This window comes from Notothenia coriiceps, unplaced genomic scaffold (genome assembly GCF_000735185.1).
Source record: "Notothenia coriiceps isolate Sejong01 unplaced genomic scaffold, NC01 NC01_scaffold00037246, whole genome shotgun sequence".
NCBI lineage: Eukaryota > Metazoa > Chordata > Actinopteri > Perciformes > Nototheniidae > Notothenia > Notothenia coriiceps.
In genome coordinates this window covers 8,530,692-8,537,836 of record NW_011369947.1, presented here as the reverse complement: position 1 = coordinate 8,537,836, position 7,145 = coordinate 8,530,692, and the positions used below count along the sequence as shown (strand labels likewise).

Below are 7,145 nucleotides of genomic sequence, written 5' to 3'. Positions count from 1 at the left end.
TCTGTGCTCTTACTGGCTGTGCAAAAATTACCAGAAAGAGAAAGTCAACAGAAATCTTTATTCACTGCTTTTGGAAGATTCAAATGGGTTTGATTATACAGTCGCATACATCCATGGGTTTTGAATCAAAGCATGAATGACAGGGCTTCCCTCATAATTGTTCTGATATTGTGCACACCTGAGCTAAGATGTATTCTCTGTTCTTTAATAAGGACAATACAGCTGATGTCTATCACAGCATCAGTGTTTCTGTCATAGAGTAAAATGATGAAGTTACGACAGTTCAAGTCATTTCTACAGTTTTGTTTATACTTTATGTAAAGCACCTTTGTGTCTTGACTGTCCTGTATAAACAAACTCCCTGCTTTTTCAAATTAGACAGAAAAAATGAAAATGCTGAATCATTGGTAAAGTCTCAAGAGATATAAAAAATATATATATATATACAGTGCTGGAAAATTGTTAGTCTATGACCAAATTATTGTTATATGTATTTTGAGCTCACTATGATTAACACAAACAATGAGACAATCTGAACATATTTTTGATATTTTGTATATTCAACACCAGAATGACTGGACATATATTTTAGAAAAGAAAAAAAGAAATGTTTCCAATACTGCACAACTAATCAAGGTTCTGGGGAAAATATGTTGTGCTGGAGCGGTTTCCCACTGCTTCACACAATCTCATCTATGTCTTGCATCTCTGTTACTATCAAAGCTTGAGGCACTTAAACACTGTGGGATTTATGCAGAGGTATAGCTGCAGATAGCTGCTGTCCTTCACAAAACAATAGTGGTAAAATCATTTAACACAGCGGAAGCCATCAAATATACATACACAAACAGTGAGTTTCCCTCTTAAAGAAAAATCCTATATTATGATTCCAGTGACACTGCAGCCTGTCGCACAATTTATGCTGAATAAGAACTAAACATCCAGAATTAAAACACTGTAAATAGCTCTTTGTCTGATCAACAGCTGAATATATGTCTGAATGTCAGTTATTTTCAGGGACACAGCAGTACATCAGTAAGTCATTATTGCCTTCAATAAATATGAAAGGATGATGCATAAAGGGATAGGCCTTGTGAAAAATACTTAGAATACCTAAATCAGAGATTCAGATCCGAGTTCATAAATAAAGATTTCATCTCAGAATTCTACTTAAACCTTTTCCCCATATTCTGATATAGTCCTATTGATAACATCGAGATAATCTTGAATTTAGTCTTAGAAGTTACATTATTTCTTATGGCTCTATATATATATATTTAAAGATATGGCCCTTAACCTCTGTGAAAATGGTAACATCATTTTAAGAACAGCTAGAGAATTGTTTTTCAATCACAGTGTTGCTAGAACATGTAAGTATACAGGGTTGGCACATTTCATATAGGAACCTGGACCCTCCTTCTTATAGACAAAAGCAGTGTCATGTTTTCTGTGGAATTATTACAAATGTTCACATGTTGTAAAAAAACAAATGAAGTACAGTTTAAACTTGCAGCAACACTGAAATTACTACATTTTTAAATGTCATGTTGTTAGAACAAAAAGCAGAACAAATTGTCGACAATGGTTTAAAAGCTTAGACAACAGAAAAAAGTAGGCCTATAGTCCAGTTTAACCATGCTAGCAGCTCTGTGAAAATTGCTTCGGCACTTTGAGCTAAATGCTAATGTGAGCATGCTAACGTGTCCTAAGTGACAAATGTAACATGCTGATGTCAACATTTGCCAAAAATCACTTAACACAATGTACAGAGGCTTAAGGAATTGCAGTAGTCCTACAGGTATCTTGTCACAATTATTGGTTTTACAAATTATCCTGGGTTAATGAGAGGCCTGAACCCAATTTCTATGAATTATTTGTTAAGATATTTCTGTCCGGCTAACTGAGCAACATTGCCATCTCCACAGTGCTACTGCTGGCATGGCTAAGAATTGCACATCATTTACTGTCAGTAGAAATGTCTTTTTTTTACTGCTAACTGCACAATGTAAATTTCAATTCAACATGTTTACATCAGTGTTAGCATAGCATACAGTATGAGACTTGAACACATCCATATGATATCAATAAAAGACCATCAGTCATTAGTGCTCAGGAAATGAAAAGGCAGACTGGCATCATCAGCAGTGTCGCTATGAAGAGGATCAACACGATTACAATTAACGGGTCACTGGCCTGGAAACTTTGGCATTTTTACTGACATCTGTCAAACTCAGTGTGGATAAATAAAACCAGTGAACTTGCATATTTGTAACCCCATCTACCAAAAATACATTCTTGACTTAACACGCTGGCACTTTTCCGAAATTAGTAGTTTTGTAAAAAAAAACATGTTTACAATATCATGATGTAATGTATTGTAATGTATCAATATCGAGCTAAAGATAGCTGACATTTGCTTGAGTTTGGTAATCCATCACAGGGAGCATCAGCTTTGTGTTTACATTTCGTTACTTTATTAATTTAGCCATTATGTTTGCCATTATGATACTAACTGCATTCAACAAAGTAAAATGTCAACATTGTCCCCCAACTATGACTTAGTATCTAATTATTTTCAGACAATATTTAAGATGATAAGATCCCTTCAAACATTTTAGGAATCGTTTCGTAATTGCAGCTCTTATTTAAGAGTTACTAATTCATAATGCTACGATGATGTGTTATAATGGAATCCTGAGTTCAAACTAAAATCACAGATAGTTTTATTATGAAGCCAATAATAACAAAGTACAGTAGGTCTACAATGTTTTTCTTTGGTGAGTGTAATGGGCTCACTTTGGAGAATTGTCAGCAGCAGAAGTGGAAATATTTTAGTATGTCATTGGTAGTAAATGGCATACACATGCAAAACACTGGTATCGCCCTTCAATCGTTTATAATTCCATGATCACATTTTTGAGGATGCCAAATCAACTCAACACAGACAAATGCAATGTTCATTCTTTGTAAAGAAAATCTTTAGTTTAAGTGTGAAATTCAACTGTTACAAATGTCTATATACCTAACCAAGAAAGGTGTATGGTGTCTTTGCCTTCTCAAAAGACAAAGCCCTCCGCAGCAGTCTGACAGTAATGCAAATATTCAGTGACTTCATTTAGAGCAGATATGCAGATATGTCAGTGGTAAGTTATTCAATTAATCAAATAATATAATATGAATTTATCAAATAATATAATATGATAATAATATATGTCATTTTAACAGTAAAACAAATCTTATAAAACAAAGTATACATTTACAAATAAAGACTGTCAAGAAAAAAAACAATTTACAATCACAGAATATTGAACTCCAGTGGCAAATAATCATATAGTATGTCATTCCATAAAGAATAAGATATGTCATTATTGTAAAGAGTGATGGCACTGAATTATTTTAACCTATCACTGTGCAGAAGCAGCTTAGCAACAGTCTGAACTCTTTATTTAAAACTACAGTGTGAGCTTCTCTTTCTTTTCAACCTTGTGCTAATATAATGACAGCATTAAACATAAACCTCTGCGAGACAGAGAGTAAAAAGCTTTCCTTTGTATCTTTTGAACTGGAAGACGTTACACAGTGAGTCCAGCAGTAGCAGATCTCCAGTATCTGTCCATGCATCAGAGACATGTCCTGCTGAGCACCACAGTGAGGCCCCAACCTACATTTAGCTCTACTATACATGAGCAAAAAAAACCCAGAGACAGTTCCATTAAGACTGAAGAACATGCGTCAACAAATGCATCCAATAAAAATCCCATTCATTCTTTTGCTGCCCAGTTGGTGGATCTCCATCACCCCCTACCTTTGACCTGCAGGACACCCAAGTCAACTTCAGGATGATGCATGTGATGCCCACTCTGATGTGACATGAATGAAGTTCGGATATTTATGTTATAAGTTCATCACAGTGTCTCTGCTAGGGCTGCACAATTTAGAAAATATAACAAATTGTGTTTATTTTTGACTGATATTGCAATAGTGATATGATTTGTGATATTGAAGTAAACGATCATTTTGAAACCTTATTCACATATGAATGGAAAACATATAAAAATGATAATATAGGGATTTTTTGTGCAAATCTGTACAAAACAAGGATTTTTTATTAAAGGGGCCCTATTCTGCACATTTTCAGGTTCATATTAGTATTGAGTGTCTCTCCTGTGACATGTTTCCATGCTTTAATGTTCAAAAAGCTCTTTATTTTTCTCATACTGCCTGTGCTGCAGCACCTCTTTTCAACCTCTGTCTGAAACCAGAGCCCAGTCTGCTCTGATTGGTTAGCTGGCCGGCTCTTTTGTGATTTGAAATTTGAATAATTGTGCAGCCCAGATCTATGCATCAGTGCAGTGTGGGAAGTTTGAGCTCATTCATTCTCAGGTGCATTGCAGTGTTGCAGTACAGCTGCATTACTTAGGTCTCAGTCTTGAAATCAACAAGCTAGTAGAGCCATGGCTATAGGAAAGGCAGAGTTATATGAAAATATGCTGCAACTGGGGTAACATTTTCCAAAAACACCTAAAATAAGAATCTTCAGGAAAACAATAGGTTTCCACGCACTTCGTGCTAGGGACACCGTTGGGGTCCCAGCACTCTCATGCTCAGGCCCTAACAAGAGACAGCAGTATCCACTAAGAACAGTTAATACTGTAGATTTACTCTATGTATGCCTAGTACAAGTCAAAATCACAGAGAGTCGGAGTACAAGACACTCAACATTTTGGGCGCTTAGTAGGCTGTGAAAATGTGAATTATCTGAATTGACTTAAAATAGATCTTTACACTTTTCCTAATCCACTTACAAAATAATGTTTTTGTGTCTGTGCCATGATGGATCAATATCCAGTTATTTGATTTGGATATGAATCTGCTTTACATTTCCTTCCTTCAGTATCCATTTCATCCTTCTCATCCCTTCATCTGTCTTTCCATTCAAGCCTGCTCACATTTTACATCCTTCCTCACACTCTCTTGGTAGTTAGCACAGGTTGATGAACATAAACTGGTGTGTTTGTAGCTTAATAACTTTACATGTTTGCCAGTGTTAAATAGAGTGGCTATCCTTGATACCATAGTTACCTCTCTGATTTTTAGTGGTAGTATTGGAAAATAAAAAAAACTACTTTATATTCTCATTGAGGCTTTTTGTGTTATTTCAGTTTTCTCCCCCACCCAGTGTGTGTGTGTGTGTGTGAAGTGTTAGAAAGCAGTGCTGGCCATGCTTCCTGGAGCAAAGAGTCTGGGGATGCTGTCCTGAGACGTCTCCACGTGTCTGTGGGCCATCTTCCCCTCCTCGCCTGCTCCACACAATGGATTGAAGAACAAAAAAAAATGGAATGCAACAATGGACCAATGAGTGAATGCACTGGACAAAATGAAATTACAGAAAACAAGCAAGATGTATATTTGTAATTTCTGCTGAGAGTGGTGCAGGAATGAGTCATAAACCTGGAAATTAGTTAGCACTTTCGGGCTCCCTCGTCTCTAAGTCAACTGTTTTCTGAAAACAGACTGTGGTGAACACAAGTTTAGGAGATTTTTCACATTTTGTTTTACGGCAAAAAAGAAATCATCAAATATCCCACTCCTGTCTTAAAAAATGGCTGTTGCTAACAAGTGGCTAAATTAGACGGCAAAATGTCTAATCAGAACTAACATTAGCCACCCTTTAGCTTAGCGGTGGTGACATGACTGAAATGTGCTTTATCGCATTAAGTTAGCTATTTACTGTACTTATGACAATTGCATTTACCCTTCAAAAATAAAAAGGTGGCATTAATATGTAGAGAGTATCCTGCCAAACAGAATGTGTAGCTGTCATAAACGTGTGTTAGCCACATATTTTATTATTTTCTGTAATATCCCAACTCCAATTTTAAAATCACATTGCTTTAGTCGAGGGAGCGCTAGCTAGCAATGCTAACTTCCAGGGCCGCCAACGAAAATACGTCATCACTGCACCATTCTATTGTCTTATATCGCAAATATATGAATGAATGGAATAACAAAACAATAATGGATACAAAAATACAAAATATATGAATACAGGCATATTATTTACATTTTATACATGGATATGAGTTTATCCAGGAAGTGCATTGTTTAGCTGTCATTCTATCTAAGTAATATGGTGATATTATTACCGAGCACCAGCAGCGCTTGTTTGGCAGCGTCTCGGACATCGTCCTTGTCCGTCCGACAGAGATACACTAACTGGTCTATACTCTCTTTGGCCTGGAATAACAATCGATAAAATACGTTATTTAGCATGGTTAGGAGGACACACTCTAGTACAGATAAGACTTTATGATGTTACATCACTGTGGTGCCATAAAAGTAGAGAAGTGTGTGTACCTTGAGACATGCTAGAGCCTTGCATCCACACACTCTGGTGTCCGACTGCTCGTCTTCCAGCAGCTCCAAACAGCTGACCAGCGCCTGAGGAGGAGAGCGTGTAGTGTTTATATCCGTGTCTTACTGTGTACTAACTGATATCAGGACGAAGCCATGCTCTACTTTTACACTGCTGTCCATGTTAAGTCTTTTCCTTGTTGAAGATTTATGATTCAATATTTGTATTCTGCTTCATAATTACCTAACATGTTATTTAGCTGACTGTTTTATCTATTGTGATTGAAGTGACTTACATACACTTCAAAGCAGGTACTTTTAAATGTAAAAATACCTAGTAACTATGAGTGTTGTATAAAGGTAGCAGAGTAAAAAGTAGAATATTGGCCTCAAGGCTGTACACACACACACACACACACACACACACACACACACACACACACACACACTGAAACACACACTGAAACACACACCGCCGTTGTGTGTCTGACCTCTGAGGTTTGGCTGAACAGTAGACCATGGTGGAGCTTTAAGTGGGTGCAGGCAGACCAGATGTGGCTGTCTAACCCTGCAGACCGAACAAGTGGCTGCTTGGCCAGTAGCCTCACCGCCACTCAGCCGCTCAGCATTCAGCCTAGAGAGCCAGTGGACACGGCAGCGAGCCACCATTAGGGTGCTGACTCTAAACAGAGGCTGAATGAGGTTTTGACAAGGGCTTGGCGGGCCATCTAATAGCTTCATGTTAACTAGCTTTATTAAAGCCATGTCCTTGTGTCTCTGCAGGTGTGTGT

General features: G+C 37.2%; 1 long non-coding RNA gene across 1 annotated transcript; it reads right to left on the bottom strand.

The window, feature by feature from the left end:
* Nucleotides 1-4,229: 4,229 nt before the first annotated feature.
* LOC104965712 (uncharacterized) lies at nucleotides 4,230-6,783 on the bottom strand. The gene is made up of 3 exons (XR_800568.1): nucleotides 6,358-6,783; nucleotides 6,147-6,237; nucleotides 4,230-5,300 (listed from the first exon to the last, which is right to left on the bottom strand). It is a non-coding gene; the product is annotated as an uncharacterized lncRNA (long non-coding RNA).
* Between the last annotated feature and the right edge of the window lie 362 nt (nucleotides 6,784-7,145).